Source organism: Dipodomys spectabilis, unplaced genomic scaffold, assembly GCF_019054845.1.
Source record: "Dipodomys spectabilis isolate Male_0828 unplaced genomic scaffold, ASM1905484v1 ptg000254l, whole genome shotgun sequence".
NCBI classification, from domain to species: Eukaryota; Metazoa; Chordata; class Mammalia; order Rodentia; family Heteromyidae; genus Dipodomys; species Dipodomys spectabilis.
In genome coordinates, this window is record NW_024870931.1 from 2031493 (window position 1) to 2059170 (window position 27678).

The following is a 27678-nucleotide window of genomic DNA, read 5'->3' on the forward strand; positions in this document are numbered from 1 at the left end:
CACTAATATTTTATCTGCTACAATGCTATATTAGTTTATTCAAACACACACATACACACATATACACAGATATACACATGTGTAGTATGAAGACACAGTCAGTATGCAAGAAAATATTTTAATAGGAATTCCATAAGATATTTAGTCTGCTGAGATCTAATTAGAATTTGTAGACATATCTAGTTGCTTCAATCCCTGGACAAGTCATTATCATTGGTGAAGGTGTTGCCATTTGAATTTAGAATGCCCCAGAAAGACCTATGTGTTAAAGAAAAATGACTTACCATTTCCTCCCAGACTGTAGACAATACCCGAATAGTTCTTTTGGAGATTAAGTTCTTCAGAGTGAAACCTATGAGAACATGGACTGTCATCTACTTTCTTCTTTTCTCTTTAATCATTCTAGGTCAAAAACATTTCTTTTTGACATACTCCCCACCTTGACATTGTCTTGTCATAGGCCACCAAAGCCATAAAACCAACTGAACATACACTCAAACCTTCAAACTTATAAATCTGAGTAAGCCTTTCTGCTTATTAAATGGACAATATCACTTATTATGGTAGGTTATAAAGCTAACACAGAAATCTAGTCTTTCTAACAAGGTAAAGTATATAAAAATGCTTCATTATAAAATATCTAACTCCAAGTTGTATTTTGTGTTTTTGTTTCTGTAGATCCTAGAGCTTAAACTCACGGCCTGAATGGTGCTTTTGTGTTCAAGGCCAGTGCGCTACATAAAATCTGACCTGGAACTCCATTTCTCCTGGTGGTTAATTGGAAATAAGAATCTAATGAACTTTCCTATGCAGGCTGTCGTATTCATGTTGCATACTTTATGTAATGCCGATTCTCAACATTGTATAGATGCTCCAACTACAATATAAAAAAAAAACTTAAAACATACTAAGGATATTTGTAAAGTATAAAATGAAGGAAAAATTTTCATCCTTTACAAATCTATGCAAAATCTATGCTAAACAATTGATATTTTACTGTACCTTTCCTGCAACCAGTTTGATATAGTTTAATACTTGTCACACCAAGTTTCTCTGTATTCTACTGGATATTTACTTTTTCACGTATGTGTGTATATGTATACATATATGCATCTATCTATATATGTTTCAATGTGGATCATCGGACTTGAAGCTGCTTTGTTTTGCTGTTCAGCAATTGAACCTTGCCGCCTCATTCTGTGACAATATCTGTGCTCATTCTCATCATTCCTTTATTTACCAAATCATCACCTTCTAAAATCAGCTTCATTTCTTGGGTAAGTTTACCAATCAGTCCAACCAATATCCACCCAGAGGGTCTTAATAAATCAAGTTTTAAGGAAGAAGATAACATGAAGTGACAACTACAGAAATTCTACAGAGACCTGACATCTTTCACATTTCTGCCTTCCTTCTCTTCTCATTCTTCAAAAGCATTGACTAACACTATAAATATACTGCAATTATAAGTTAAGGATCAGTGGGGTTTTTTCCAACCTGAAGCCTTCTTTTCCGTGATTCTTGACATAAACTTTTTGGGAGATTTTTTGGATTGTGAGGGGATTCCATCCAAAACAAAGCCATGTATATCAAGAAAATCAATATTTTCAACTCAGAGTACTAAGCAAAAGAGGGAGAAAATTAAGGTTAGCTATATATGTTAAGCACAAATATAGGCAATATCAAGATATCTTGAAATTGTATACTTTTATTGGATAAAGTGGCTCCATCCTGTAATATTATCTACTTAGAAAACAGAGATTAGAGTATTGCATTTCCAGGCAAGCCCAGACAAAAAAAGACTTTTCAGAAACTCTAACCATTTGCTGGGTGCAATGTGTTTTGCTTGTGTTTGGAGGACTACAGTCCAAGCAGGCCCAGCATAGTGATACTACCTCAAAATAAGCAATCAAATTACAATCTGCAGGTATGGCATAGTAGAGATGCCAAAGTTGTAAAGTTCCTTTCGTTGCTGCAATTGGTCTTCCTGTATTCCTATTTAAATATTTTTCCCTTCCCCTCCACAAATGATGCCAACATCAAAAATGTGTGCTTATGTAAGAAATGCATGATTCTAAAATTTCATGACAATTCTTTTGAACTTACTTTTTGTGGAATTGTCTAGTTTAAGAAAATCAATTACACTTTCTATATAAAAAATGTTCTGGGGCTGGGAAGGTGGCTCAGTGGTAGAGTGCTTGCCTTGCATGCCTGAGTCCCTGGGTTCAATTTCTCAGCAGCACATAAACAAAAAGAAAAAAGCTGGAAGTGGCGCTATGGCTCAAGTGGTAGAGCTATCGCTAGCCTTGAGCTGAAGAGCTGAGGGACAGCGCCCAGGCCCAGAGTACAGGCCCCACGACCGGACCCCCCCCAAAAAAACATGTTCTGTGCTTAATCTGGTAGCCCATTCACTAACATTGAAATGATACAGAGAAGATTAGCATGGCCCCTGAACAAGGATGACTCGCAAATTCATGAGGCAATCCATATTTATACAACAACAGATGCTGGAGGGGATGTGGCCACAAGGGAACCCTACTCCATTTTTGGTGGGAGTGTAAACGTGTTCAACCACTTTGGAAAGCAGTATGGAGTTTCCTCAAAAGACTCCACATAAAGCTCCCCTATGACCCAGCAACCCCACTTTTGTTCATTTACCCAAAGGATCACAAACAAGACCATACTAAAACTACCAGCACAACTATGTTTATTGCAGCATTATTTACCATAGCTAAGATATGGAACCAACCCCTATGCCCCTCAGTAGATGAATGGATCAAGAAAACGTGGTAAATATATACAATTGCATTCTATGCCTCCATCAGAAGATGAATGGATCAAGAAAACGTGGTAAATATATACAATTGCATTCTATGCCTCCATCAGAAAGAATGATATCGCCCAATTTGTTTGGAAATGGAAAGACTTGGAAAAAAATTTATTAAGTGAAATAAGCCAACTCCAAAGAAACATAGGTCCATGGTTTCTCTTATTTTCAATAACTAATATATGTCCCGGATTATCATAAAATGTCAAAAGCTATGTGCATTTGACCAGATAAGATGATGTTAAGCTAAATGAACCCCAAGATAGGGACACAAGTGGTTCTATCTTGTTATTATTTCTAACATACAAATACTATATGATGTGATTTTTTTGTTTCTTTATATGTTCCTCAACCATGCTATAACCCCTTTTTTCACTATATTTGAAGTTGGTGCGCCTACATCTTGTATATACGTTTCTTTAATTTAGGGAGGGGAAGGAAAAAACAAAATGCTTAAATAGGGATACGGTTTGACCCCTGGTAACAATGAGATGCACAAGACACTATGTTGAAAAATGAATTGTACAATTTAGGCAGGGGGAGGGGGAGAGGAGGAGTGGAGTGTACTTGTGGAGGTGGGAGAGAAGGGACGGTGGGGGAAAAACAAAGGAGGAGGTAACAATGCTTGTTAAGAAATGTACTCATTACCTTGCTCATGTAAATGTAACCCCTCTGTGCAGTATTTTTAAATAAAAAAAATGTATAAAAATGTTCTGAGATTGAAGAGTTCATTTCCCTTATTTTACCCATATAATATCGTTAACAAATAAATTAATGCAAAACACTGACATGAAGGTATTATGAATAAATCTGTGTGTTTGTGCATGAGTGCACACGTGTTGGTGTGATCAGAATTTGAATTCAGGGCTTCAAGGTCTTGGTAGGCCTTTCCTCTCTAGATTGGTGAGCTATTATATGAGCTACATCTCCACTCCTGGCTCTTTGCTAGTTCATTAAAATTTTTGAAAAATAATCTCAAATATTTTTTTGCCCTGATTGGCTTCCAATTGTTCTCCACAGATCTCAGCCTCCTGAGTAGATATCTCAAGTAGACAAGATTACAGGTGTGACCAACCAGCACAAGGCTGTCAGAATAATTTTAAAAGTAGAAGAAAATTTACTTCATGGGGGCCTGTTATTATCATCTCCTACTTTTAAAGCATTTTGCTTTAAAAGTAAATGTGAATTTATTAAATTAAATGTAAATTTATTTCTCTTTTGGATTCTTAAAAGACAGAAAGTGATGATATTTAAAAGTTTTGGTACTTTTTTAAAAGAAAAATGGAAGTGTAGGACAGAAGAAATTTGGCTGTCTTTGAAAATCAATTTATAAGCTCAATTATGTACATGATAACGCAATGTCGCCAACACAGTCTGTGCTGAAGTCAAATTGTGACAGAAAAAATCATCATGGGGAATAATTGCTATGCTATTATTTCTTGGGCAATATGAATATTGAATTTAGAGTGTAAGAGAATGGTGAGATTTTACCTACCTTTTCTGTAATTGCTGAAAGATTTTTGGAAACTTTGATTCATTTCCTTCCTCACTGTGTGTCTTTGGGCCATTCACTTAGTGCCTTTAATTACAATTTTCCCAACACTAAAATGGTAATAACATTAGCATTATAGCAAATGTTATCTTAAGAATTAAGAGAAATAAAACTTGTGAAAAATTTAACATAAACTTCTATGAATGAGCTTTGAGTTTAGCCAACAGTTTTTTAAATACTAAATAAAATGTATTGCAGAAACCATTACATGTAGTGAGCAACCAGAAGTAATGTTACCTATTGACAATGCTCTGTTTCCAAGGAACCCAGGTGGATAACTTCTCATGCTGTAAATCAAAATGGTTATCTTATGTTTTGATAGTGTAAAAATATCAGGGATATTATAAAGAAGGAATGTTGTAGACAGATGTGAAGTCCATATGAAAATGTACAAAACTGATAAAACGTAATCATATCTGAACAGTATATTTTGGTTTACATAATTTAAGGTACATCACAAAGATAGGGAAAACCTAGAAGAATGAACTATCTTTTTGAAATCCTATCATAGATCCTTAGCAGGATGAACTCTTTCCTCATTCTTGTAGAGGCATCATCAGATGAGAGGAACTCTATTTTTTGGTTTGTTTCCTTCCATTTATTCTTCAGTTTGAAATCAACTACATGAGACTGAAAGAACCAAAATTAGACACGCAGGGTTTGGAAAGAGCAATCAACATAAAATAAATAAAGTACATAAAGTTGTGTAAAAGGTCTACCCAAATTGACTTATATAGTCTCAAGCATAAACAGAAAATGATTTAAGCAATATCATTTTATTGAAAATTGAAAAATGTTAGGCGTTGTTTAATTTTTCCTTTCTACTACATTGAATTAAGTATTGATTTTGTATAGAGACATTAAAGATGAGATAAATAAGAAACTTGATTTAAAATGGACAAAAGTTCTGAATAGACATGCTTTCCAAAAAGCCCTGAAAATCACAAAGTTGTGTGTAATACCACTTCTATGCTGGCTTAATGCTTTCTGAACAGACATCATTAGAGAAATGCAACTCAAAATTACTATGATACTACTTCATAATTATTATAACTCTTATCAAAAAAATCAAAGGAGCCAGGTGTGGTGGTAAAGGCTTGTAATTCCAAGCATTTAGGGGGTTGGAGTAAGAGGATTTGATTCTAAGGCCAGTCTGGGGTACTTCTCATAGTAAAAACCTGCCCTTTAAAAAACTCAGAAGGTAATAATGTTGTGAGAGTGTGGAGAAAAGGAAATTTTGTACTCTCTTGGTCAAAATACAGGTTAATATTCTCGTTTTAGAAAGTAGTATGCAGTTTTCTAAAGAAATGCAAAGATGAAATATCATCTGACCCACTAATCATGTGATTATTTCTCTTTGGGTAACTCGAGCTTTGTGTTTTGCAGATACACTTCAGGATTTCTTTTTCATGAATCAAACATGGGAAAGAACTAAATGCAACCTCCCTTAATTCAAAAAAGAATAGAAGCTATATTTATTTGTATTACTGTGCATGAAGAAATCCTGGAGATTTCTGGTTAATTCAGAGGGACCCATGCAAAAATATAGGACAAGAGGAAAGTAAAACTGTTTTTAAAGTATAATAGGTTATCATTGATGAAAAGTTTTAGTGGTCATTTTTCCTTTTTTTTTTTTTTGCCAGTTGTTCAATACAGCAGCAAGGCTGTACCCTGGAGCCCTTTCAATGTTACCACGAGAACCTCCACTTCTGTAGTGCTTGTGGGTGTGGTGCCTCCTCAGGTGGGGCCCCCTCCCTTGTGGTGGATGTGCAGTGAAGGGATTGTGTGTGCATGGTCCCCAGCATTGCCAGATGAGCCCTGCCCACCCTGCCCACCTCCCTTCCCAGTCTCACTTGCTCAATTTCACCCAGGAGCTGGCAGCCATGAGGCTGAAGTTGAGCCACTGCTGCCCTCTCCTCTGTCAGCTGTGATGGTACTGGTCTGTGGTGGTCCTGGGTTCAAGTGCCATCCCAGTGAGACTGTTCTGGGGTCACTGCCTGCCCCCATGGGTGTAGGGTGGAGGACATCATGTTTGTACACTGCACAGTCCACAGGAGAAGGAAGGCTTGGTGGACAGTTCACCCCCTTGGGGCTAGGCAGCCCAACCTTGGTTCAGACTTTAGGGCATTCTGGAGACTAGAGTCGTGTGCTGACCCCTCTGCTAGCGGGCTTGTGACGGCTGTGGCAGCTCAGCACCCTGGAGCCCCTTCAGCATCCCCATAGACCTCCATTTTCTGTTCCTTGGGGTCTCAGGTATGGAGCCATCCTTGCATATGCCCATCAGTGCCAGAGGAGCCTGGACTTGCAGTGCACCAGCTGCAGCACTGGAGGCCCAAAGCCCCTTTGGCTTTGCTGTGTAGCCTCCTCCATTGTCCTTCTGGTCCACATGGATACAGCTCTGGGTGCCATTCCGGGGATGCTCCGTTTGGCAGCAATGGCCTCATCCCCTACCCTCAATAGGATCCAAAGCAAGCATGGGTCTGGCCTTGGCAGTGTAGGCCACACAGATGGAAGGCAGGACTTGGGGTCTGCCCTGCCTTACCTCCTGGCTTTGGCACGTGAGGCTGGGTTGCTTGGTTTGGTCACAGATGGAGCCTTGTTGGATGCAGCCCACCACAACAAGTGCTGCACCTGCTGCAGCAGCAGTGAGGTGTCCCAGATCCCCCTCAGGATCACCACAGGGACCTCTGATGGGTCTATATGGACTTGGTGTTTGTGTCATCCCAGGACTCCCATTAGGAAGTGCCACTCCCCTTCGTAGTACTGGAAGTAAGAGGTGTCACATATAATTTCTGCTTTCTAACGTTTTTCTTCACTAAGTTAAACAGAAAAGGGAGATATAAATAAGTTTTATAAAAACAAAACATATAACCAATATCACTTCTACCTGTTAAAACACTGTAATATTTTTTATCCAGTAGGAATTCTTTCCGTACTTACTTATTTTACTTTTGAATGTAACGAATGTAATATTTTTGTGTGTATTTTACTATTCTAGTAAACTTTATTTGCACTACTTACATACAATTTTTTTTAATTCTGAGATTTAAGAATGTGTTTTTTGGAGAACTCTAACAACAACAGATGCTGGAGGGGATGTGGACAGAGAGGAACCTTACTTCATTGTTGGTGGGAATGTAAACTTGTTCAACCACTTTGGAAAGCAGTATGGAGGTTCCTCAAAAGACTTCACATAGAACTCCCCTATGACCCAGCAATCCCACTTTTGGGCATTTACCCAAATGTTTACAAACAAGACCACACTAAAGCTACCAGCACAACAGTGTTTATTGCAGCATTATTTACCATGGTTAAGATATGGAACCAACCCAGATGCCCCTCAGTAGATGAATGGATCAAGAAAATGTGGTATATATACACAATGGAATTCTATGCCTCCATCAGAAAGAATGACATTGCCCCATTTGTTAGGAAATGGAAAGACTTGGAAAAAATTATATTAAGTGAAGTAAGCCAGGCCCAAAGAAACATAGGTCCCATGGTTTCCCTTATTTGCAATATCTAGTATATGTATGAGTCAAGCGGAAAAGGTCAGATAATATGATGTCAGCAAAATGAACCCTTAGATATGTATTTTAATGTTTTTTTTCTTTCATGCATGTGTTTCTAACGCTTTTATAAGATTATCTCTTTGTTGCTTTGTATGTCCCTCCCCCACAGTATAACCCTGCTTTCACTATATTTGATGTCAGTATAACTTGTGGAGGCGATGGGGAAAAACCAGTTGTTTAAGGATACGGTGGACCTGCTGCAACAATGAGAAGTACAAGTTGTCATGTCCAAAACGAGCTTTACAACGTCGGTGCGGGGGGGGGGGAAGGGGGGGAAGGAGAAGGATTGGGATTGGGGGGGAGGGGGGAGGCTGGGAAGGGATGTGAAGGGTAAACAAAGGAGGAGGCTGCAATGCTTGGTAAGAAATGTACGCATTATCCTGCCCATGTAATTGTAACCCCTCTGTGCAGTATGTTCACAAATAAAATAAAATCAAATTAAAAAAAAAAAGAGTTTTGTTGTACTTTTATTTCAGTTTGCCATTAGGCCTTATAAACGCATACAATAAAATCCATTCTTGCTAGTATCAAGTTCAATGGTTTTGTAGACTAGAGACTCAAGGATATATCATTATATATCATACAGTAATGTGTGTCAATTTGTTTATAACTGCTCCATAAAATAATTACTAATTGAGGCAGCAGCCACTTCATCTGGCATCCTGGTCCCTCTGATGAAGTAGGATCCTAGTGGCAGCCTGCCCAACTCGGGTGCTTCTGGGCATCTCGCCTGAGACTGGGGGAGGATATCAGGGTGTACCTGCTGTTGGACTAAGGAAGCTGCTGCGTGAATGGCACAGTGCCATTGACCCACATCTAGCACCCACCAGCCCCATGGTCCTGGGCCCTAAGGATCAGCCCATGAGAGCACACACAAACGGCGGGGTGGGGGAGCACCCACCTAGAAAGGAGTGTAGACAAAACAGAAGCCACTCTGGGGATCAGCTTGTACAGTATCATCTGTGGAGCAGGGGACGATTGTGCTCAGCTCTGGGGAGAAGACAAGAAATACAGGCCCAGGTGGGGTGATGATAACTTTTGTACTCAGGCTGGCAAGGAAACTTTCCTCTAGACACTCTCCTGCAGGCTCAGGGTGCCCTTCCATGCTCCTTGTCCATGGAGTATCAGCCAGGGACACTCATGTCCGGTACTCCTGGCTGCTCTTTTGGGGTTTGTTAATTTACACAGACAGCCCTTGCCTCAGACAGCAGAGTTATACTCTGGGTTTTGTAAACTTTCTGCATCTGAGCATTTCAAAGTGTTTTGTCTTTGTATCGTTTCTTATAAATGCTTTGTGAAATTTGTGTTTAGGTGTTGAGGTGCAGGAGGAGCCAGATTATGAACATAGTTTCCTACAATACTTTCATCTAAAAATGAAAATATATTCTTTCTAAAAATGCCTATCAGGAAATGAATTTGAGAGAGGGAAAAGGCAGTTTTCTCATGAGATCAAAATGTGCTAGTTTTATATGCATGTTTTATGCGTTCAAAATACAACTAAATAATTCACTATCTAGGAACAATTGTCCAGACCTAAGAGTTAGGCGTCTTGGGAGCTAGAGGCAGGGTTTTTGTGAGGTTTATCCAAAGGGAGGGAAGAAAGTTAAAATCCATAGATTACTTTGTAGAATGAAAGTGGTAATACCAAATGAGAATCACATAAATCCTCTCTGCTATTCAGGGTCTTTTATTCTTCCATATGAATTTTTGGATTGCTTCTTCTATTTCATTGAAAGTGAGATTGGGATATTGATAGGTATCACATTGAATTTGGATATAGCCTTTGGCAGTATTGCAATTTTTATGATGTTACTCTTCCCAATCTAGGAGCGTGGGAGGTTTCCCACTTCCTTAGTTCTGCTTTAATTTTATTTTTCAGGTATTTAAAGTTTCCATCATAGAGGTCTTTCACCTCTTAAGTTAACTCCTAGGTATTTTGGGAGGAGGATATTAAAAAGGTATTGTGTTCCTATTTTCAGCCTCACTCTTATCGTTATTGGAATACAGGAAAGCCATTGAATTTTGAGGGTTAATTTTATATTCTGCTAGTTTGCCAAAGTTTCTGATCAGCTCAAGTAACTTGGGAGTGGAGTCCATGGGGTTCTTTAAATACAAGATCATGTCATCTGCAAAGAGGGATAGTTTTACTTCATCTTTCCCTATTTAGATCCCCTTTAAATTTGCATCTTGTCTTATTGCCCCAGCTGGCATTCGAATACTAAGTTGAAGAGGAGTGGAGAGAGAAGACATCCTTATCTCATTCCTGAATTTGTAAGAAATGATTTTAACTTTTTGCCATTAACTCTAATGCTGGCTGTAGGTTTGTCAATCCTTAGCAGAAAGAACAGTGCTGGAGCAATATCAGTTCCAAATTTCAAACTCTATTAAAAAGCCATAGTAATAAGAACAGATTGATAATGGCACAAGAACAAACCTGAGGACAAATGGAAAAGGACTGAAGACTCAGAAATGAATCCACTGACCTATAGCCACTTAATCTTTGACAAGGGCTAAAAAACATAGAGTGGAATAAGACAGCCTTCTCAGTAAATGGTGTTGGCAAAATTGGTTAAACACCTATTAAACTAAAAATAGATTTGTATATATCGCCCTGCACCAGAATCAACTGCAAATGGATAAAAGAACTCAAAATGAAAGCAGACACTGTGAAAACATTACATGAAGGAATAGGAGAAACTCTAGGGCTCTTTAGCGCAAGCCAAAATTTTCTTAATAGAGAACAAGAAACAAAACAAATCAAAGAAAGGTTGGGCAAATGGGATTGCATGAAACAGCAGAGCTTCTGTAAAGCAAAGGTAAAAGCTAACAAGAACTGTAGAAAGCCCACGTACTGGGAGATCTTCATGAGTCATAAAATGTACGTGGAGATCTTCATGAGTCATAAAATGGACAAGGTCTTATATCTAAAATATACTTAGGACACAAAAATTAAATTCCCCAAAAACAAATCCTCAAAGAAACAACTGCCTGATAACTCAGTGGGCTAAAGACTTAAAGAGAGATTTCTCTGAAGAGGAAATAAAAATGCCCGTTAGACACATGAAGGAATGCTCAAGTTTTCTAGCCATAAAAGAAATGCAAATCAAGACAACATTGAGATCGCACCTCATTCCAGTTAGAATGTCTATAATCAAGAAATGTAATAATTACGGATGCTGGAGGGAACTCTACTGCATTGTTAGTGGGAGTGTAAAGTTGTTCAACCACTTTGGAAAGCAGTATGGAAGTTCTTCAAAAGACTCCACATAGAGTTCCCTATGACCCAGCAATCCCACTTTTGGGCATTTACCAAAATGATCATAAACAAGATCACACCAAAGCTACCAGCACAACCATGTTTATTGCAGCATTATTCACCATAGCTATGATATGGAACCAACTCCGATTCCCCTCAGTAGATGAATGGATCTAGAAAATATTATATATATATATATTTATATATATATATATATGAATGTACACACACACACACACACACACACACACACACACAATGGAATTCTACGCCTCCATTAGAAAGAATGGCATTGCCCCATTTGTTAGGAAATGGAAAGACTTGTTAAAAATTATATTAAGTGAAGTAAGCCTGGCCCAGAGAAACATAGGTCCCATGGTTTCACTTATTTGCAAGGACTAGTACATGTCTAGGACAAGCAGAGAAGATCAAAGGTTATGTACATATGATCATATAAGATGATGTTAAGTGAAATATACCCCAAGTCAGTCTTGGTTTTGTTTTAATATACTTATAGGCACTATGTGTTTCTTTTGTAGGTTCAGCCCCCCCATGATATAACCCCTGTTTTCACTGTATTTGATTCCAATGTTGTGCATCTTGTATATTTAATTTTGTAATTTGGGTAGTTGAAAGGATGTAGCAAAATTCTTAAATGGGGCTGCAGGTTGACCCATTGTGACGAAGAGATGTACAGGACACTATGTAGAAAATGAATTTACAATGTCAGGCAGGGATTGTGGAGGGAGGAGTTGGAGAGGTGGGGAGGGAAGGGATGGTAGGGGAAAAACCAAGGAGGAGGCAACAATGCTCGATAGGAAATGTACTCATTACCCTACTCATGTAACTGAACCCCCTCTGTACAGGATTTTTCCAGTGCTGCCCTCCGCATTGAATTTTTTGCCTTTGCTGGCTGTGGTTAAGTCCACCTGCTCAGTGGATTAGTAGTCTTCAATGCATCTTGGTCCTCAAATGGGACTTGGATTATCCAGTGGTGATTGGAACCGGGCCAAGGGCAGTGCAAAGACCACTTCCAGGGCATGGCTTCTTCATTCCCCATGCAACTAGAATTGCAAGCAGTATTTCTCTGAATTTGACTCCAGAAAACAATCACGGAACCAAAAGGCAAGGCCGCCAAACACCTATCCTCCTCCCCCCATTCCCTCCTTTCTCCATCCTTGGGAGAGTACAAAATAATTTCGAAGGTTTTGGCAAACACACAAATTGCCCACCACCTTCCCTGGTAAATTAGGTTTCAAGTCACTAAGTCATGTAAACGGATAATGCCTCACTCATTATTCTGGTCAACATCTTCAGGTTGTTTGATGCTTTAATTTTTGTTGTTGTTGTTGTTGGTAGGGGGACCTGAACTCTGGGTCTGGGCACGGTCCCTGAGCTCTTCAGCTCAAGGCTATCACTTGAGCCATAGCGCCACTTCCAGTTTTTTCTGCTTATGTGATGCAGAGGAATTGAAACCAGGACCTCATTCATGCAAGACAAGCACTCTACCACTGAGTCTCCTTCCCAGCCCTAATGCTTTAATTTTTTAAATTTCTTTTTTTCAGTCCTGGGTCTTGAACTCAGGGACTCGGTTTTAGCATATCCCTGAGTTCTTCAGCTCAAGAGAAGCCCTCTTCCACTTGAGCCACAGTGCCACTTCCTGTTTGGAGACAAGTGACTTACAGACTTTCCTGCCAGGGTTTGCTTTGAACCGTGAATTTTAAAATTATATTCCTTCTAGGTGTTTATTGGAACATTACAGTTTTTCTGGAATTTAAAGTTTTCTGTAAACATTTATCTTCAAGTAATCCAACAACATTAAATATTACATTTAGAAGCTATCCTGTAGCACATCCATTTTGAAATTATTATGTTAAGATGAAATTCTTATTCTTTGTAGAAAAAAACCATTAAACTCCAAATGAGAACATGCTAATTTCAGCTGCCTTGAGTCTCCTTCCTCTTTTTTTTCTCTCCAGTATCTTTTCTTGTTTTGGAACAAGTGTCATGGACTGTCCAGCCATTCAAAGGAAGCTTATTCCATTAATTTAATAGAAAAGAATCCAATCTTCCTGCATCTCAAGGCAACTTTGAGTATAATGTTAATCTGATAATTCACATCATTGAATTTTCATAGTAATTTTGATAATTTTTGGTTAAACCATTCATTAAAGAGCTTCCAAAAAGCAAGAATAAAAAATAATGTTCTGCTTTCTAAGAAGGTTTAAAAAGCTAGTAATTCAACAAAACACATTCTATTCTTCCAAGATTCCATGGTGAAAAATTTCTCTTTCATCATCGCCCTTACCACTGACCCCTTCCCTTCAAACTTTCAGCTTTCTTGTTCCAGCTTTCATTTTGGTTCTAGCATCAGTAATATCTTTGTAGTATTTGACAATGAAATTCCATTTGTTGTTAGAGAGCTCAATTCATATTGCCAAAAGCAGACTCATGAGCATAACATTGAACATAAAATATTGAATATCATTAATGTGATCTTATGTAACTATTTCATAAATTAATATAAGTTCCACATAAATGTGCATCTTCATATAATTTTTAAAATGCAAAGTAGTTACATATCTATGTCAAAAAATAATTCAGATCACTAGTAGAAGAGTATAAACTAAACCTATTGCATCATCCCCAATATCTTTGTAAAATTTTCTTTTCTCATTAACTTTCACCTTAGGGCCTTCTTTCCCTAGCCACAAATTGTCAATTGATATCCTTGTATATTGGTCACCTCTGAGTAACCTCACTTCTTTCCACCACCAGTAATTCCCCTGTGTTAAATACCTGAGGAATAACGTCCCAATGTGCCTGCAAGAGGAGTACCCAAGTCGACTGTCTGTGCCCACTCTTCCCTTGTTTTGTTTGGGAATGTGCTATCAGAGAAAAGGGTGTCAGGGATCAGGTGGCTGGAACCATGGTGTTATGAATTATGGGTAGCAGAAAAGAGTAGCAGAGACTAGGATACCAGGGAAAGTGTAATTGTGACTGTCATAACTTAGTTGAAGTGGCAGGAAATTGGGTAGCAGCAACCGCTTTGCAAGGGTTGGGGTAGCTAATACAGGCATCCAGAAGAGTTTAGCAGGGACAAGAAAGCATAGACTAAGTGAAAGAGTAAAAGTTGTGAGGGATTGTGGGGCACAATCAGGGTCATGAGTGGGTAAACTGGGTAGCCAGTACTATGGTAGAAGCAATTGGCATGGCGGACTGATACGGTGCAGAGCTTTGGGTTTGCCTGTCCAGTTTTGGCTGTTAGATTTTTAAGGAAACTACCTCTAGCAGCTCATTATCAGCTTTTTTTTTTTTTTGGTCTGTCATGGGTTTGAACTCTGGGCCTGAGTGCTCTCCCTCACCTCTTCAGCTCAAGGCGAGTGCTTTACCACTAGAGCTACAGTGCCACTTCCGGTTTTCTGGTGGTTTATTGAAGATAAGAGTTTCACAGACTTTCCTGCCCGGGCTGGCTTTGAACCTCGATCCTCAGATCTCAGCCTCCTAAGTAGCTAGGATTACAGGCGTGAGGCACCAGCAACCGGTGAGAAGTGAATGTTTCCACTGTATCATTGGTAAATATTTTTGGATAGATACCTAATCCTAAATTCACTGGGTTTTGTGGCATTGTGTTTTTGCTTTAATGAGGGACCTCCATATTGATTTTCAGAGCAATTATAATAGGTTGAAGATAATCTATAATATGTGAATATTAGATCAAAATTTAAATATATCAATGAACACATACAGGACCATCATATATAGTTTATAATTTGAGGAAATTTTAAGAAGACCAACAGTTGGGGGAAAAGAATATTTCAGAAGCTTAATAAAAAACATACACACATAGGAAAATACAAAAACGGGTACAACTAATTAGTGCTAATAGTAACAAAATATTTTCCTCAAGTTTTAAAAATGAAATTATTAAAATAATACTTAACATAAAATAAATATGACATGGAAGAAAATGTACCATAGACATAGTTTTCCCCATAATTTGTTTGATTTTTATAGCAAATGGATTAAAAGAAAATGTAATTACATGTCGGAAGATGATAACACTGTCAAGTGTCATTGATAGAATCCAGCAAAGGAAAGTAACAGAAAAATAGAGAGTAAGAACAACCTGGCTATGGCTGAATATACTCAGAACTTTGTGAGGAAAGAATGCTCCATTTTCCTCATCAAAATAGAGTTAGGATAGCTACCTTTTGACAGAATACTTGTAATGCAGTCAGAGCAGTGGAGTTACTAATTTAGGTAGTAATTTATTACTTTTATTCCCTAATCTTATGATGTGATTCCCAAATGATGTGAGTGATCTTAGATTTTCTGAGCCCTTTTTTCACCCAAAGTTTCTAATTCCTCCCCCTGCCTATGATTCTTCTGCTACTCTCATTTCTTCTTGTTTCTGAACTAGACTCCTATGACCTTTTTGTTCATGAGAAAGAGCTGGAGAAATATGAGAATGGCCTGGAGTCGGAGCTAACATCCACTCCAACTTGGAGGATCTGGTGAAGGACCTACATCTGGGCCTCAGAATCAGATATTAATTGAACTCTTTGGAAATGGAGAAACTCACCCCCCAACCCCAGGCAGGATCTGTCATTCCTTGACTTTCTCTGAAGAGATTTGGTACTAGGGCACAATTCAGAGAATGAGCTTTCCTACCACCCACCACAGCCTTGTCAGGAGGAACAGGTTCAAAACTAAATGTGGCCTCAGTTCCCACAGGGCCAGTCAGAAGCCAAGAGATCACACTTTTCTCCTCATTAGGGATCTTCTGGTAGGAATAGAGTCATCTGGGCAAAGTCTAATATGGAGATTAAGTGAGACTGGACCTATGGAGGACACAAGAGAATGACCCTGTCTTTGACTACAAGTGAGTTGTGTAGTGAGACATGACAACTTCCTTCATATATGAAAATTCACTAGGTGTTATCTCACTGCCACTTTGCAGGAGGTCAGTTTCCCCAAAGGAGAAGTTGTTAAATGTTGTGACTTCCAGTTTGCTCTCTAAGCTCTTGCCTCTCCCACCCCTTTCCATGCCAGGAATGCATTGCTTCTTTCAGGCACTCAACTACTTGACTGACTCCTAGGCAGGAATACTGTAGGCTATTATTTGGCTAACCTCTTGCATTTGAGGTAGAATAAGCCTAGGCTCTGCTTATGCCATGAGGTAGATGCACGAAGCTGAGTATAAGCTCATATTTATACAGAAAACCAATCATATTGAAAAAAAATAGTTGAGTGATTTAGGGTTTATAGCCACTAAATTTAGGTTATTATTAGAAACACACCTAGAACCATGGATTAGGAAGAGAACAGTGAAGTAGGTTTAACATAAAATGGAAAAGACACATAATAGCCATAACAGGAGATGAGAGTGTGAAGGAACTATTGGCATAGTTCCTTTTACTATCTTAGGAGTGACGTTGGATAGGAGGCTTTTAGAATAATATCTAAAATAGAGGGACGTGCTGGGCCCTGGTGGCTCACATCTGTTATCCAAGCTACCCAGGAGGGTGGGATCTGAGTATCATGATTCAAAGCAAGCCCAGGAAGAAAAAGCCAGAAGTGGTGCTGTGGCTTAAGTGGTAGAGCACCAGTTTGGAGCTCAGGGACACTGCCTAGTTCCTGAGTTCAAGATTCAGCATCAGCAAAACAGCAGCAACGAAACAATAATGATGAAAAGAAATAAAAGAAGGACTTAAAGATATGCGATGGAATGATGATCCTGTGTAACTGTTTAGGAAACATAAACGGAGACAAAATTTGGAGCAAAATGATACCTATTCATTACTAATCAAGGATGCAAAGCAAATGACAAATTCCTCTTCTTGAAAACTTCCAAACTTGGGCTGGGAAGGTGGCTCAGTTGTTAGAGTGTTTGCCTTGCATGCATGAGGCCCTGGGTTCGTTTCCTCAGCCAGAAGTGGTGCTATGGCATGAGTGGTAGATTACTAGCCTTGAGGTGAAGAGGTGAGGGACAGCACCCAGGCCCAGAGTTTAGGCCCCATGACCGACCCCCCCCCAAAAAAAAACAAAAAAAATTTCCAAACTTACCTTTTCTCATAATTGAGAAGAGGCTTCTTTTACAAGAATTCTCCTTATCTAGCTCAAGGTCATTAGAACTTCAGTAGACTTTTCCTATTGAGATGTAATGCACCTAACTCTACTGAACTTAATCAAGGCTAGGAAAGTATGGAAATTGATAGGTTTATTGTATTTTTCTTTGTAAATATATACTACTGTCAGGTATTATATATAGCATATATTATAATATACAATATATTATACATTATATATAATATATTAAAATATAACATATATTATATATTAACAGTCTTCCTAATTTTAGAGTTAGGAACAAGCAACATATTGAAAGACAAATGCTTGAATCTCTGAGTAATTTCTCTACCACTGAACAATTCCAGGTTTCATTCTTATTACCCAAAGAGCAACGTAAGAAAGTGATGCCCATGAAGGTGGTTCTCTGGATGTTGGAAACTGTGATCTGCAAATATATATATATATATATATATATATATATATATATATATATATATATATATATATATATAAATATAAATATATAAATTTATATAAAATATAAATTTACATATAAATAAATTATATATAAATATAATATATATTTATATATATAATTTATATTATATATATAATTGTTTTACTAGTGAATGTGTAAATCTATAGCAACAGATAAACAAATGATCTATGTGCACACACACTCAATCACTTATAAAAATTTCTTTTCTATGGTCCCTATTCACCTACGCAGAGAGTACATGAGTTGCCCTTGAATTGTCCTGCAAGTTCTTTATCTGGCTACTGTAGTTTCACATCCTTTGTTTTCTAAGCAGTCAGATGTTATGTGTTCAACAACAATACTTGATACAGGCAAAAGTATCCACCCTGAAACACAGAGAAACTTGGATTTCAGAAATGCCACAAATAAGTGGGAGGTACAGCAGTACTTTTCAAAATTGAATAGATTTCATATTTATTAGAAAGTTTGTAAGAAAAATAACTTCAATGTAGGATGAAACACTTGAAGAAAACTTCAGTTTGGATTACATATAGCTAGGTGCTGGTAGCTCATGCCTGTAATCTTGGCTAATCTGGAGGCTGATATCTGAGGATCACAGTTCAAACCCAGCTTGGGCAGAAAAGTTCCCTTGAGACACTTATCGCCAACTAATCACTCAAGACTAAAATTGATACTGTGGCTTGATGTTTTAGAGAGCTAACCTTGAGCCAAAGACCTCAGGAACAGTGCCCAGCGCCCAAGTTCAAACTCTGCAATAGAAAATCAATAAAAATAAAAAATAAATTACATATGATTTATTACCAACTCTGTACAAGGAAAATAGGATATGACACATGGCAACATATGACTTCAAGGTACAAAGTTCCAGGGCATTTCCCCACGCTTGAGAACTAGGATTAATCCATATTGAAAAAATAAAAAGATGAATGATTTATACCAAATTTCAAAACATACTATATGTTATACAAAGGAAATGCAATAAACATACATTTCACAGTCTACTAACATCATATTGTATAAGCATTCTGATTAACTGATTCATCAAAATCAATACAATGCAGTTAAAACATCCAATATCTCAGGTGTCAACTTAGCAGAATACTTTCAACGTATGATGGTTATTTTGTGTATTATCCAGCCCTATCTATCCCACAATTGCAGAAGGCTCTTCCTGAGAAAGACCAGAGACCTGTCTACTGTGAGTTCTCAATGTCTACCTGTTCCCATTCTCTGTTATTTGGGCATGTGATAGACTGAATATCTGGTAACTTGCCAAAGGCACAATTTGGGACTGGCTTTCAGTGATGATAGTTTAGTTCTCAGGAAAAAAAGGGAAATTGAAGACAGAGGGAAAATCTACCAGATCCCTGAAAGATTTCTATCATTGTGCTAAAACTGTATCCTTCTACTGAACAAACTGCAGTAATTGTCACTCCAACCACATGTCCAAAAAATGGCTTTCCAAATATTGGCCTGTTTTCACTTTGGTATATCAAGACATACTCTTGTGACCCCGTTTTACTTAAACTATCAGCTATGGTTGGCCCAAGGAATAGTTGACCTTACCAATTTCTTAAATTTTAGGTCATCACACAATCACTTCATAACCCTTAAACATTAAAAATACCTATCCGTATAAGTCCGCATTACATACTTATTAGTTTTTCTTCATTTGTCATGTTTTACATATTTGTGTATCTCAGGGCTTAGTTCTGTAATCTTCCTTCGCATGATTGTTACCACTGAGTGCACATAATTATTTGGCTTTTTTTCTCCAGCTCTGTTCTTTCTTTAATTCAAGTCCTTAATAACATCCTGTCTACTGACAAATCCTAGCTACTGATTTTTTTTTTCGGGGGGGGGAGGTCCGATCATGGGGCCTGAACTCTGGGCCTGGGCACTGTCCCTCAGCTCTGCAGCTCAAGGCTGGCGCTCTACCACTTGAGCCACAGTGCCACTTCCGGCTTTTTTTCTTTTTGCTTATGTGGTGCTGAGGAATTGAACCCAGGGCCTCGAGCATGCAAGGCAAGCGCTCTACCACTGAGCCACCTTCCCAGCCCACTAGCTACTGATTTTAACAAACTCAAAAGATCCCAAAGTGAGCTTTGATCTTTATCTACAAACCTATCCCTCATTACTATTTGATTAAGTGATAACTCTTCCAGTTGTCTTGTCAAAATACTTTGGGTTCACTTCAGACTTACATACTTTTTCACACCTCATATGTAATCTATGACCAGGTTTTGACAAATTAACTCAGGATATTTTAGGAGCCTATATGTGTGTGTGTGTGTGTATATATATATACATATACATACATACATATATATATATATATATATATATATATATATATATTATATGAGTGCTAATACTGTGACTTAAATTAGGGGCCTAAGTTCTTTTACTTTTCTTATGTGCTCAGGCTGCTAGTCTTCCACAGCTCCACTTTTAGCTTTTTGGTTCTTAGTTGAAGATAAGTGTCTCATGGTTCATTTCCCTGGACTAGCTTAAAACTATGATCCTCTGTTTCCAGACTTTTAAATAGCTAGATTTAAAGGCATGCACCACTAAAACCACCCCTATTATATTTGAATTAACAATAAATTTAAAGAACGAATATTTGTAGTATTTTCAAATCAGTATGTTTTCATTTACACTAAAACACAACCAAAGAACCTCTGAATGTACCAGTGCTCAAGTGCCAGGCACAATTTCATTGCTGGGAAATAACAATGATGATATCGTCTACAGGCAAAGCAGGAGAAAATGCTCTTCACTGAAGTTGCTGAAAGGCTGATAAGGATGAAGACAGGCAACATTATCCAGAAAGTATCACAAAGTGTTTCTGTGGATAAGTGTAGCCAATCTTAGAGGATGTTCATAGGGATGAGGAGAATATTTGAAGGTGAATATGTGATTACAGAGGTGTGCTTTCTTGAAGATATATGTTTATAGCATAGTTTACATACTGTTGAAAATGAGATAGTTAAGATAGGGATGTTGTCATTCCTTGTATTCTTCACAGTATAATATTAAAACCAGTTTTATACATATATTATTTATAGTAATTATAGAATATCCCTAATTACGTATATATTATAAACATATCATTTATATATTATGCAATATAGTATGTTACATGTATTATGCACAAATAATTTAATTTTTCTACTTGTCTGTCCAGAAATTAAACTAGCAATATCTTTGAAAATTGATAGTAAAGTAGGGTCCTTGCAATTTCGATTGCAATATATAGTTTTACCCAATAAGTAGTTATTTATTCTGAATTGGTTTAGAAATGGAATATCATAATATAATTGAACATTCAAAAATAATTATGTAAGAAACTACCAAGGATGGAATTAAAAAATTTAACAAGACTAATATCTGCAATCCCAGCTATTTAGGGGCTGAGATCTGAAGAGAGCTATATGAAGCCAGTCTGAGTGAAATGGCTCAGGGACAACACCCAGACCATAGTTCAAGTCTCAGTACTGGCACAAAAATAACTTAGGTGACTAAAATTTAATATATTTATTTAAATAAAGTTGTCATTCCTTGTATCCTTCACAGTATAGTACTAAAACCAGTTTTATACATATATTATTTATAGTAGTTATAGAATATCAGTAATGATACATGTATTATAAATATAACCTTTATATGTTATGTAATAACATATATTACATATATTATGCACACCTAATTAATACTGATATCACTAATATCCATTAAATTGATGTATGTTTTAGAATAGGGAATAGATTTTCTTTGGTACAACAAGGAAGTAAGTAGCCACAAAAATTACTTTTTTTGGATTATATATCCACAACCAAGTATTCCCTTTTTATTCAAGGTAAATAATGCTAAAAGCCTGTGTTCATCAGCACAAGTGTCTTTGACATGGATTTGTTCTCCTTAAGCAATTACTCCAGGAATAATAAACAGTGGAAGCTTAATGATGTTCACTCAGGTATTTCTTTAGAAATTAAACCGAACTTTATTTGGTATAAAGATCACTTACAATGTCATTACCCACACCCTTTTCATTTAAAAATATTTGTATTTTGTAGCAATGTCATTGCCATTATTACCATAATTAGGAAGATAATGTGGGTTCATCTGCTCCATAGCTCTCGAAAGGTAATGAATGTGACACAGAATATCCTCACATATGCCTGGTGGAAAGCTGGATTTGAATTATGGGTCTACAACTGATAAGTCTTAGGTACTTAGAAAATTTGTTTAGCCTTATGCCTACTTCTGTTTTTAATAAAATACTTAATTCATTTCCTAGCTTGAAAAATACTCATGAGCACTAAAATTACCCTAATGCAGGTGCAGTGCTTGGAATGGTTCTGCACATTGTGTAGTAGGTCCCAGAGAAATCAGTTTTCATGAACATGGTCACAGCATTCTTCCTGAAGGCCTTAAGAAATACATACCCAATTGATATTAATAACTGAAAAATTGTCTTTACTAAAAAAAGTCTTTTCTTCATATGAAACAATGAAAGCAATGTAGGGGTTGTCCTGTGGCTTTTACTCTGAGGGAATTTTGCCTAAATTTCATTCTTACTCTATTAGTGGTAGCAGTAGCATTCTTTAGTGCTACCCTTCATGTTTTTAGTTCTGTGTTCCATTTGGCATACTATTGTAACTTAGTTTATAATCTTTGTTATCAGAATAAACAAACTACAACTGCTGAAGTTTTCAATAAAGAGTCAATGCATTACATTTTTGGGGGGGGAGGGGTCCGGTCGTGGGCATGAACTCTGGGCCTGTGCACTGTCCCTCAGCTCTTCAGCTCAAGGCTAGTGTGCTACAACTTGAGACATAGCACCACTTCCGGCTTTTTTTCCCTGCTTATGTGGTGCTGAGGAATCGAACCCAATGCCTCATGCATGCAAGGCAAGCGCTCTACCACTGGGCCACCTTCCCAGCCCTGCATTACATTGTATGTGCTTAATAGTTTCCTGAAATTATTCCTTTTGGATTATATATCCCAACAAAACTATTTTATATGATTTCTTATATTATTTATATAGATTTCTTATGTGATTCTTATATGATTTCTTAGAAATCCATAAACAAAACAGCGCAGAATAGGAAAAGAGTAGGTAAGATGTCATGAACAATACTATTATAGTGGTCTTCATGGCTAAGTGTAAAGAATATGTAACAAAACTGTTGGAAGATTCATTTGCTCTTTTTGATATTCTCTCCCCCTTCTCTGTAGAAAGGTTCTCACTATGAATTGCCAAGTGGGCTGGACCTTTCAAGCCTTGTCTCAGTGACAGAAGTGATGGGATTAGGGACATGTGCTCCCATGGCTGGCTTTTAGCAAGTTCACAATAAAGTAATACCAATACTCATAAAGAAACTTTTGTGAGTGATGTGTATTCACTTATTCAATTGCCAAAATTAAATTAATATGTTGAAACATCAAATTACTTACATTATAATATGTGCAGTTCAACTGGCATTAGTAGTACCTCCATAAATCAAATGCAAACTAAAAGCTCTACTTCAAAAACCAACATCTAAGGCAGTGTTGGAAATACAAGAAGATACACAATAAATCTATAGGGGTGAGATCTTCAACACTGGCAATGAACAGTGATAGCTGAATTTTTAACCAGGCTTGAAAAGTTCGGGTGTAAACTAACTATGTGATTAGAGTTGCAGAGTTGACCTTGGTATCAATATTGGAGATAAAATTCAAAGGCAGCTAAGGTTGATGAAGTATTGTAGCTCAAGACAGTGTGACACTCCTTGATAATGGTAAAACACAAGAGTAGAAGCTAAGTTAGTAAAATGTATAGGAAGGATTCTCCAATGAGAATAATTGCAGGGGGTGATCATCACTCTTCACTGAAAATGTATAGCCCATCATTCTATTTTAAGCTCTAGCGTTTCTCTGATCTGAAGATAATTATAACATACCAATGTGCCATGAGTGCTGAGCAGTGTAGGTGTATATTATTCTAATATACGTAAAAATCTTTACAGGTTTGGTATGGCCTGACCCTGACACTTCATTCTGTGTTGTTGAGTTTCATGAAGAAATGTTCATAATTAGGCAATTCACAATCATCTAAGTCTGAATCAGGCAACTGAGATAAGACATTAGGGTCATCACTCCAGTGACGTGGTCTGTGACCTATGAAATAAATGACATTATTTCACAACATATATGTGTTTCTGAAAAATTATGCAATACCAAATATACAAAAGGGACAATTATCCATCTCTTATATTATCAGAAGTTAAGATACTTCTGAATTGTACTTTTTTGCTAGAGGATCACAGTATGACTGCTGATGTTTGGTATCTTTCCAGGTGCTCCTATACATTCGTCAATCTTCTTTGAGGAAGTGTTTTTCCATTTTGTTTTGAGGTTTTCAGAATATAAGTACTGTCACTAACCGCAACCATGGGACAGCAAAGATGATGGGATACCTGGCCAAAGAACTGAGAAATCATAGGAAGTGATAGGAAAGGAGACACCAGAGGACCCAAAGCCTCATTGCCAGCTTCTGGATCCCTAAATCCTGCTTGACATGCTTTATATTCATTCTACTACGGGGGGGGGCGTGGTCAGTGGCTACAGGTATGTCCACATCAATCTTGCTGGTGTTTACAACAACTATTAACATGAGATATTGTTTGTATACATAGTGATAATGAATCCCTTATTGTTAGGGAGCACAAGGGAGCAATAGTCATTACAACCATAACACAGACATACATCTTGTCTCCAAAGTCTTAATCTTTCATTGTCCAACAGCTCTAACTTAAATACTCTTGAGGTAATAGCTCATACCCCTGTCTTCCCTTGACTGTTTGACCTTTCCAGAGCACAGCTCTCAGCCTTTTGACTGCTGTTTGAGATGGCTTCCCAATCTATCCCTTTCCAGGTCTAATAGCTTGAATCTAGAATCCCTCACAAGTACTTACAGATGTATTATTTTGAAAAGGATATTTTTCCTGGGATAGGTTCAATTTTTATATTTTATTTTATTTCAAAAATACTATACAGAGTGGTTACAGTTACATGAGTAATGTACATTCCTTGTTGAATAGTGTTACCCACTCCATTGTTGTTCTCATATCCCTTCCCACCCTCCACACCCCCCACCCCAAAGTTGTAAAGTTCACTTCCGATATAGTGTCATGTGAATATCATTGTTGCAATGGGTCACTCTTTATACTTCTTTCATCACTATATTTTTTCCCTTTCCTTCTCCAAATCAGATAAATGCATATACAAGATGGAAGGTACCAGAATCAAGACAGATATTTCCAGGGATAAACCAGTGGAAAAAGACAAATGAAATAAAATAAGATCTAGATACACTACTTTACTACATCAAGGTTGATATCTGAAAAAAAAAGGCTTGTTGTTTCTATGACTTAGAGTTCATTTCAATTAGCATCATTTTGTAAGGTCAAATATACATAGCTCTGGAACCAGCAATCCCATTCCTGGGCAATTGTGGAAATGATCTCAAGCTAAACCACACAAAATATACAACTATGTTTTTGCAGCATTATTACTATAGCTAAGATATGGAACCAATCAAGATGCCCCTCAATAGATGACAAGATCAAGAAAATGTGGTATGTATACACAATGGGATTTTATGCTTCTGTCAGAAAGAATGACACAGCCCCTTTCTTAAGAAAATGGAAAGACTTGGAAAACAATCATATTATGTGAAGGAGACCAGACTCAAAGAAACATAGGTTCCATGGTTTCCCTCATTTTTATTAATTAATATATGCTTAGGATAGTCCTGGCAGACAGGTTCACTTTAAACTCTTAATATTCCCTTTTTTCTCTCCCTCTTCCTCTCTCATTCCATTTGTGCTAAGTGATGATCTTGCTGATTTTCTCCCCTGTTACATTCATCATTGCATCTTGCGAACTACTAGTATGTCCTACTATACTTCTGTCCATTCTCCTTGTGCTTCGGCTTGTACCCCTCTCACAGCAGAGGGCCAGAGATTACAGATATTTTCTTCACTCTTTAACTCAGACATCTATCTTTACTTTCTAGCAATACATTCATTGAATTCTTTCTGTAAATTCTAATGCCTTGAAAATGATTACTGTATTTAAATGTCTTTGTTATTTGGCATTAGGGAAGAACGTAGGTCAGTAACTGTAACTTAGGTAAAAGAAGATTGCAATCATGCCTCCGTAGATGTTGTTTATTGGATAATGTTTACTTCTAGGTCTGCCTGCCTGCTTCCTTTTCACTGTTTATTTTTCAATGTAGCCTTGTCTTCTGGAAAGTATTTATTGGCCTACACTAATTAGTCATTAATTTTATTCCAACATCATTTCACAGCTCCTTCTGAGTTTCTTCAGGGTCTGTATAGTAGTGCTTCACATTCTTAGAAGTTTTAACATTGATGCATCCAATGATAAAGACACATTGCTTAAGTCACCATTTTGATGACTGAAAAGAAACCATGCTGCAACCTCACTATATGGAAATTTTCTGGTTTTAAATTCTTTTAGATTAGATTTGATGGTGTAGAACGAACATTCTGCATACAATTTTATATTTTCCTAATTATTTTTAGTATACTTCCCAATATTGTATAAAGTTAAAACATTACTACTTACTTTTAGGATTTCTAAAATGGTCAGAGTAAAAATTCTATTCATTTCCAATTTTAAGACAATAGTGTCCATTATGACCAAGTGAGAAATTTTAAACTTTTTATTTGTGGTCCTTAATGGTGGTGATGGGGAATCAAATCCAATGCTACATGTGTCTTAGTCTCGTGTGTGCCTCTGAGCCTGATGTGACCTGTGGTTTATTTTCACTCAAATGGAATAAAGAAAAATTTCACTAGGAAGGAATTATTACTTGGTTACTTTCTCCAGTATCTCTTGCATACATAAAAGTAATATAATTCTACACTGACAGAAAATGGTGTTCTTATATTGTATTTATTAGTAGTAACTTTATTGTAGCTCCACTATTCACAAAGCCTTGCCCCCTTCCTATCCCCTCTTTCCATAAAACTTGACTGGATCCATTGGAAATACACTTCCAGTCAGCCTCTTCCTTAAAAAGCGCAACCTTAAATAACCTACCCGCTGGTAGCCCTGCTATAAACTTTCAAAGGCCTGACTGAAACCAGACTCCTTCCTGAAAGCCCTTCTCTGCTATAGGGAAATCCCTCTTCCACTCCACCCCTTCCTGGAATCCCTGCTCTGCACGACCAGAAACCAGGCCACATCCATATCTCCTTCTATGTCCCACCTGACTGCACCAAGAACTCCGCCTACATTGGGATCCTCCCTCGAATCCCCACCTCATCCACCAGATACCATGCCCCTCACTACTCTAGTCCTGCATAGTCCCATTGCTCCCATATCCTAGTACCTACAAGCTCCTCCCTTTCCTTTCAACCCCACCCCAATCATCCTTCCCCTCGAGCCCCTCCTGGTTTCATCAGAAACTCCTCCCATAACTAGCCTACTTCTTTTTTTTGGGGGGGGAGTCCGGTCATGGGGCCTGAACTCTGGGCCTGGGCGCTGTCCCTCAGCTCTTCAGCTCAAGGCTAGCACTCTACCACTTGAGCCACAGCGCCACTTCCGGCTTTTTTTTCTTTTTGCTTATGTGGTGCTGAGGAATCGAACCCAGGGCCTCATGCATGCAAGGCAAGCACTCTACCACTAAGCCACCTTCCCAGCCCCTAACTAGCCTACTTTTAAGTGGCCTAACCTCTCAAACACAGCCCAGAACCTACCTCTTCCCACAAAGCCCATCATACTCCACCAGAAACCCTCCACCTGCCTATAACTTCCCTTGAAGCCCTACCTTGCTTGGCCAAAGATTCTCACACAGCCCATGTCCTGCCTAGAAAGCCA

At 37.7% G+C, this 27678-nt stretch overlaps 1 non-coding gene and 1 pseudogene across 1 annotated transcript; both read left to right on the forward strand.

Moving 5' to 3' along the window:
* Positions 1-27678, forward strand: part of LOC122124920 — a 313048-nt pseudogene that overhangs the window by 85269 nt on the left and 200101 nt on the right.
* LOC122124940 lies at positions 2388-2494 on the forward strand. The gene has a single exon (XR_006150695.1). It is a non-coding gene; the product is annotated as a U6 spliceosomal RNA (small nuclear RNA).